We start from the raw sequence: 8,971 nt of genomic DNA, 5'->3' as shown, positions 1-8,971 counted from the left end.
CCTGGTCAAATTTTGCTAACATGATGTTTGCGGACAAGAGTCTACCTCCCCCATTTGTTCACTTGGGCAACCACATTCATCGTATTCAAAATCTCGAATCAATGCAACTTCAAAAAACGAAATCTCAAATCAATACAAAGGCACGCACGGGATCATTCGATCAATATAGCAGACAACCAATTCAAGATTCAAGATAGGTCAGAATAACCCACGATGAAAAGAAATCGAAACAATTTATAAATCAATTTCCCTTGTTGATCTCCTTCTTTTCTTCATCAACCATTTCCTCTAAGTTTTCTTATTATTGGGATTGGATATGGTTGTTTTAGGCTCGTGGACCTAGTGCCCTGCAGAAGCTCGATATACATTTGTCCTTGATGTTTTTCTTTTACAGCTACGGTTCGAAAACATTTTTCTATCTCCAATTGTTTGAGTATACCCACATAGTAGTAGCACAACCTACCCATGTTGTGCTTCATTTTTCCGGGAAAACACATGTTGTATTACAACTACTTCGAATAAAGATAAGCATCATATTTAGGGAGGACTAAAAATTCACTTCCCAACTTACATTCATCGCAAACTCCCATAAAGATACAGCTATAAACTGTTCAAATAATGCGAAACTTAATTCCTACATAAAATGTACTCCCTCCGTCCATAATATAAGAGTGTTTTTGGCACTAGTGTAGTGTCAAAAACACTCTTATATTATTCGATGGAGGAAGTATAATAGTAGAGTATTTATTGTAGATTTCTAAGAAATTCGGTTGGGTCGATGGTGCTTGGAGCTACCAAGCGCAAAGATCTTCTCAAACGAGTGATGACTGACAAAGCCTAAAAATAAATTTCAGCATCAGATTTTGCAACGACCAAAACAAGAGCATCCCTGGTCAAATTTGGCTAACATGATGTTCCCGGACAAGAGCCTGCCTCCCCCATTTGTTCACTTGGGCAACCACATTCATCGTATTCAAAATCTCGAATAATGCAACCTCAAAAAGTAAATCTCAAATCAATGCAAAGGCATGCACGAGATCATTCGATCAATATAAGAGGCAACCAATTCAAGATTCAAGATAGGTCAGAATAACCCACGATGAAAAGAGAACAAACAATTTATAAATCAATTGCCCTTATTGATCTCCTTCTTTTCTTGATCAACCATCTCCTCTAAGTTTTCTTATGATTGGGATTGGATAGGGTTGTTTTAGGCTCATGGACCAAGTGCCCTGCGGAAGCTCGATATACATTTGTCCTTTATGTTTTGATTTTTCAGCTACGATTTGAAAACTTTTTTTAACACCAATTGTCTGAGTATACCCACATAGTAGTAGCACAACCTACCCATGTTGTGCTTCATTTTTCTGGGAAAACACATGTTGTACTACAACTGCTTCGAATAAAGATAAGCATCATATTTTGGGAGGACTGAAAAATTCACTTCCCAATTTACGTTCATCGCAAACTCCCATACAGATATAACTATAAATGGTTCAAATAATACAAAATTTTATTCCTACATAAAATATACTCGCTCCGTCCATAATATAAGAGTCTTTTTTGACACTATTGTAGTGTCAAAAACATCCATTATATAAGAGTGTTTTTGACACTAGTGTAGTGTCAAAAAACTCCTATATTATTGGACGGTGTAAGTACAATAGTAGATTATTTATTCTAGATTTCTAAGAAATTCGGTTGGATCGATGGTGCTTGGAGCTACCAAGCGCAAAGATCTTCTCAAACGAGTGATGACTGACAAAGCCTAAAAATAAATTTCAGCATCAGATTTTGCAACGACCAAAACAAGAGCATCCCTGGTGAAATTTGGCTAACATGATGTTCGCGGACAAGAGCCTGCCTCCCCCATTTGTTCACTTAGGCAACCACATTCGTTGTGTTCAAAATCTCTAATCAATGCAACCTCAAAAAAGGAAATCTCAAATCAATGGAAAGGCATATATGAGATCATTCGATCAATATAGCACGCAACCAATTCAACATTCAAGATATGTCAGAATAACCCACGATGAAAAGAAAACAAACAATTTATAAATCAATTGCCCTTATTGATCTCCTTCTTTTCCTTATCAATCATTTCCTCTAAGTTTTCTTATGATTGGTATTGGATAGGTTTGTTTTAGGCTCGTGGACCTAGTGCCCTGCGGAAGCTCGATATACATTTGTCCTTGATGTTTTGATTTTTCAGCTACGGTTCGAAAACTTTTTCTATCACCAATTGTATGAGTATACCCACATAGTAGTAGCACAACCTACCCATGTTGTGCGTCATTTTTCAGGGAAAACACATGTTTGACTACAACTGCTTCGAATAAAGATAAGCATCATATTTAGGGAGGTCTAAAAAATTCACTTCCCAATTTACGTTCATCGCAAACTCCCATATGGATACAGCTATAAACTGTTCAAATAATACGAAATTTGATTCCTACATAAAATATACTCCCTCCGTCCATAATATAACAGTGTTTTTGACACTAGTGTAGTGTAAAAAACACTCCTATTGGACGGAGGAAGTATAATAGTAGAGTATTTATTGTAGATTTCTAAGAAATTCAGTTGGATCGATGGTGCTTGGAGCTTCCAAGTGCAAAGATCTTCTCAAACGAGTGATGACTGACAAAGCCTAAAAATAAATTTCAGCATCGGATTTTGCAACGACCAAAACAAGAGCATCCCTGGTCAAATTTGGCTAACATGATCTACGCGGACAAGAGCCTGCCTCCCACATTTGTTCAATAGAGCAACCACATTCCTCGTATTCAAAATCTCGAATCAATGCAACCACAAAAAAGGAAATCTCAAATCAATGCAAAGGCATGCACGAGATCATTCGATCGATATAGCAGGCAACCAATTCAAGATTCAAGATAGGTCAGAATAACCCACGATGAAAATAAAACAAACAATTTATAAATTAATTACCCTTATTGATCTCCTTCTTTTCTTGATCAACCATTTCCTCTAAGTTTTCTTATGATTGGGATTGGATATGGTTGTTTTAGGCTCGTGGACCTAGTGCCCTGCAGAAGCTCGATATACATTTGTTCTTGATGTTTTGATTTTTCAGCTACGGTTCGAAAACATTTTTCTATCTCCAATTGTCTGAGTATACCCACATAGTAGTAGCACAACCTACCCATATTGTGCTTCATTTTTTCGGGAAAACACATGTTGTATTACAACTACTTCGAATAAAGATAAGCATCATATTTAGGGAGGACTAAAAATTCACTTCCCAACTTACATTCATCGCAAACTCCCATAAAGATACAGCTATAAACTGTTCAAATAATACGAAGCTTAATTCCTACATAAAATGTACTCCCTCCGTCCATAATATAAGAGTGTTTTTGACACTAGTATAGTGTCAAAAACACTCTTATATTATTGGACGGAGGAAGTATAATAGTAGACTATTTATTGTATATTTCTAAGAAATTCGGTTGGATCGATGGTGCTTGGAGCTACCAAGCGCAAAGATCTTCTCAAACGAGTGATGACTGACAAAGCCTAAAAATAAATTTTAGCATCAGATTTTGCAACAACCAAAACAAGAGCACCCCTGGTCAAATTTTGCTAACATGATGTTTGCGGACAAGAGTCTACCTCCCCCATTTGTTCACTTGGGCAACCACATTCATCGTATTCAAAATCTCGAATCAGTGCAACTTCAAAAAACGAAATCTCAAATCAATACAAAGGCACGCACGGGATCATTCGATCAATATAGCAGACAACCAATTCAAGATTCAAGATAGGTCAGAATAACCCACGATGAAAAGAAATCGAAACAATTTATAAATCAATTTCCCTTATTGATCTCTTTCTTTTCTTGATCAACCATTTCCTCTAAGTTTTCTTATTATTGGGATTGGATATGGTTGTTTTAGGCTCGTGGACCTAGTCCCCTGCAGAAGCTCGATATACATTTGTCCTTGATGTTTTTCTTTTTCAGCTACGGTTCGAAAACATTTTTCTATCTCCAATTGTCTGAGTATACCCACATAGTAGTAGCACAACCTACCCATATTGTGCTTCATTTTTCCGGGAAAACACAAGTTGTATTACAACTACTTCGAATAAAGATAAGCATCATATTTAGGGAGGACTAAAAATTCACTTCCCAATTTACGTTCATCGCAAACTCCCATATAGATACAGCTATAAACTGTTGAAATAATATGAAAATTAATTCCTACTTAAAATGTACTCCCTCCGTCCATAATATAAGAGTGTTTTTGACACTAGCTAGTATAGTGTCAAAAACACTCTTATATTGTTGGATGAAGGAAGTCTAATAGTAGAGTATTTATTGTAGATTTCTAAGAAATTCGGTTGGATCGATGGTGCTTGGAGCTACCAAGCGCAAAGATCTTCTCAAACGAGTGATGACTGACAAAGCCTAAAAATAAATTTCACCATCAGTTTTTGCAACGACCAAAACAAGAGCACCCCTGGTCAAATTTGTCTAATATGATGTTTGCGGACAAGAGTCTGCCTCTACCATTTTGTTCACTTGGGCAACCACATTCGTCGTATTCAAAATCTCAAATCAGTGCAACTTCAAAAAAGGAAATCTCAAATCAATGCAAAGGCACGCACGGGATCATTCGATCAATATAGCAGACAACCAATTCAAGATTCAAGATAGGTCAGAATAACCCACGATGAAAAGAAATCGAAACAATTTATAAATCAATTGCCCTTATTGATCTCCTTCTTTTCTTGATCAACCATTTCCTCTAAGTTTTCTTATGATTGGGATTGGATAGGGTTGTTTTAGGCTTGTGGACCTAGTGCCCTGCGGAAGCTCGATATACATTTGTCCTTGATGTTTTGATTTTTTAGCTACAGTTCGAAAACATTTTTCTATCATGAATTGTCGGAGTATACCCACATAGTAGTAGCACAACCTACCCATGTTGTGCTTCATTTTTTCGGGAAAACATGTGTTGTACTACAACTACTTCGAATAAAGATAAGTCATATTTAGGGAGGACTAAAAAATTCATTTCCCAATTTCCCTTCATCACAAACTCCCATACATATACAACTATAAACTGTTCAAATAATACGATATTTGATTCCTACATAAAATATACTCCCTCCGTCCATAATATAAGAGTGTTTTTGACACTAGTGTAGTGTAAAATCACTCCTATATTATTGGACGGAGGAAGTATAATAGTAGAGTATTTATTGTAGATTTCTAAGAAATTCAGTTGGATCGATGGTGCTTGGAGCTACCAAGTGCAAAGATCTTCTCAAACGAGTGATGACTGACAAAGCCTAAAAATAAATTTCAGCATCGGATTTTGCAACGACCAAAACAAGAGCATCCCTGGTCAAATTTGGCTAACATGATCTACGCGGACAAGAGCCTGCCTCCCACATTTGTTCAATAGGGCAACCACATTCCTCGTATTCAAAATCTCGAATCAATGCAACCACAAAAAAGGAAATCTCAAATCAATGCAAAGCCATGCACGAGATCATTCGATCAATATAGCAGGCAACCAATTCAAGATTGAAGATAGGTCATAATAACCCACGATGAAAATAAAACAAACAATTTATAAATCAATTACCCTTATTGATCTCCTTCTTTTCTTGATCAACCATTTCCTCTAAGTTTTCTTATGATTGGGATTGGATTTGGTTGTTTTAGGCTCGTGGACCTAGTGCCCTGCGGAAGCTCGATATACATTTGTCCTTGATGCTTTTCTTTTTCAGCTACGGTTCGAAAACATTTGTCTATCTCCAATTGTCTGAGTATACCCACATAGTAGTAGCACAACCTAACCATGTTGTGCTTCATTTTTCCGGGAAAACACATGTTGTATGACAACTGCTTCGAATAAAGATACGCATCGTATTTAGGGAGGACTAAAAATTCACTTCCCAATTTACGTTCATAGCAAACTCCCATACAGATACAACTATAAACTGTTCAAAAAATACGAAAATTAATTCCTACATAAAATGTACTCCCTCCGTCCATAATATAAGAGTGTTTTTGACACTATAAGAGTGTTTTTGACACTAGTCTTATATTATTGGACGGAGGAAGTATAATAGTAGACTATTTATTGTAGATTTCTAAGAAATTCGGTTGGATTGATGGTGCTTGGAGCTACCAAGCGCAAAGATCTTCTCAAACGAGTGATGACTGAGAAAGCCTAAAATAAAATTCAGCATCAGATTTTGCAACGGCCATAACAAGAGCATCCCTGGTCAAATTTTGGCTAACATGATGTTCGCGGACAAGAGCCTGCCTCCACCATTTGTTCACTTGGGCAACCACATTCGTCGTATTCAAAATCTCGAATCAATGCAACCTCAAAAAAGGAAATCTCAAATCAATGCAAAGGCATGCATGGGATCATTTGATCAATATAGCAGACAATCAATTTAAGATTCAAGATAGGTCAGAATAACCCACGATGAAAAGAAAACAAACAATTTATAAATCAATTGCCCTTATTGATCTCCTTCTTTTCTTGATCAACCATTTCCTCTAAGTTTTCTTATGATTGGGATTGGATAGGGTTGTTTTAGGCTTGTGGACCTAGTGCCCTGCGGAAGCTCGATATACATTTGTCCTTGATGTTTTGATTTTTCAGGTACGGTTCGAAAACATTTTTCTATCACCAATTGTCGGAGTATACCCACATAGTATTAGCACAACATACCCATGTTGTCCTTCATTTTTCCGAGAAAACACATGTTGTACTACAACTGCTTCGAATAAAGATAAGCATCATATTTAGGGAGGACTAAAAAATTCATTTCCCAATTTACCTTCATCGCAAACTCCCATACAGATACAACTACAAACTGTTCAAATAATATGAAATTGAATTCCTACATAAAATATACTCCCTCCGTCCATAATATAAGCGTGTTTTTGACACTAGTGTAGTGTCAAAAGCACTCTTATATATTAATGGACGGAGGAAGTATAACACTAGAGTATTTATTGTAGATTTCTAAGAAATTCGGTTGGATCGATGGTGCTTGGAGCTACCAAGCGCAAAGATCTTCTCAAACGAGTGATGACTGACAAAACCTAAAAATAAATTTCAGCATCAAATTTTGCAACGAGCAAAACAAGAGCATCCCTGGTCAAATTTGGCTAACATGATGTTCGCGGACAAGAGCCTGCCTCCCCCATTTGTTCACTTGGGCAACCACATTCGTCGTATTTAAAATCTCGAATCAATGCAACCTCAAAAAAGGAAATCTCAAATCAATGGAAAGGCATGCACAAGATCATTCGATCAATATAGCAGGCAACCATTTCAAGATTCAAGATAGGTCATAATAACCCATGATGAAAAGAAAACAAACAATTTATAAATCAATTATCCTTACTGTATCCTTCTTTTCTTGATCAACCATTTCCTCTAAGTTTTCTTATGGTTGGGATTGGATAGGGTTGGTTTAGGTGGTGGCCCTAGTGCCCTACGGAAGCTCGAGAGACATTTGTGCAAGATGTTTCAATTTTTCAACTACAGTTTCAAAAATATTTTTCTATCACCGGTGGTGGGATTATATCTAGAGAGTGGTAGGGCAACCTACCCGTGTTGTGCTTCATTCTTTCGGTAAAACACATGTTGTACTACAACCGCTTCAAATAAATTAAGCAGTATATTTGGGGAGAACTAAAAAATTCACTTCCTAATTCACGTTCATCGTAAACGCCCATACATTTGTAAATTGTTCAAATAATGAGAAGTTTAATTACTAAATAAAATATATATTGTTAGAGTATTTATTCTAGATTCCAAAGAAATTCGGTTGGGTTGATGGTGATCGGAGCTATCGAGCGCAAAGATATTCTCAAAACATTGATGGCTCACAAACCCTAAAATAAATCTCAGCATCAGATTTTGCAACGACCAAAACGAGAGCATCTCTGATCAAATATGGCTAACGTGATGTCCACGGACAAGATCCTGACACCCATGGCAACCACACTGGTCGTATTCAAAATCTTGAATCAATAATACCTCAAAAAAGGATATCTCAAATCAATGCAAAGGCATGCACGAGATCATTCGATCAATATAGCAGACAACCAATTCAACGATTCAAGATAGGTCAGAATAATCCATGATGAAAAAACAACCCCCAATATCCACCCCAAATGCACGGGCAGGCTGCCCAGTCACTATCCGGACGAAACATTGCCACCCAAGCAGACCTAGCAAATCCGGCCCAAACGCTCAGACTGACCGGTATTTTCCCTACCCGCACCATATCTGGGGCGTATATGGGGACGCCCGCATCCGCATGCAACCTGATTCTGGTGAGTTCAGCCAGCTGCTTACCAATCCTATATTAATGTCATAGTAGTAGCATTTCCTTCTGAGGCATGGATTCTTACTATTGTATAGGATTTGTTCCGATATACAAAACTGTTGACTGTTGTAGAATGCCGGATCCAATCTGGCTGGAACGTATTGCTATTTATAACAGTATTACGTTCCTAGCATTTCTTATTCAGAATAGCTATGCAGGTGGGGTAAAAGATTATTTCTGCGTGTGATCACATCTTATGAACACACATAGCTTCTCTCTGATTGCCCAGTCGCTTGCTTCTTCTGATGTCAATGCCGGTGAGACCAGTGATCTGGGAATAGCTATGTTTCTTCTACATAGTTCAGTCTTGCGAAAAACACAAACGATTTATATCTACGGCTATTGCCAATGAGTCGGGTTTTGGCATACTGCTGAAACACAGCTGCCTTGCCCCTTTGTGTCATCCTCTGTACCTCACCGCCAATGTATGTAGGAGTACTTCTTTATGGTACTTTACATATTATGCAACAGAGGCACTACTATACAATTCATACAGAGATAATTTGTACTATCACCCTGGCCCCGCCCCTATGTTCAGCGCCGCTCCTATTTGGCGCATGGGTCCCTGTGGTAGTGACCT

Source organism: Triticum dicoccoides, chromosome 5B (assembly GCF_002162155.2).
Source record: "Triticum dicoccoides isolate Atlit2015 ecotype Zavitan chromosome 5B, WEW_v2.0, whole genome shotgun sequence".
NCBI lineage: Eukaryota > Viridiplantae > Streptophyta > Magnoliopsida > Poales > Poaceae > Triticum > Triticum dicoccoides.
Note: the sequence above shows the minus strand (reverse complement) of the source record.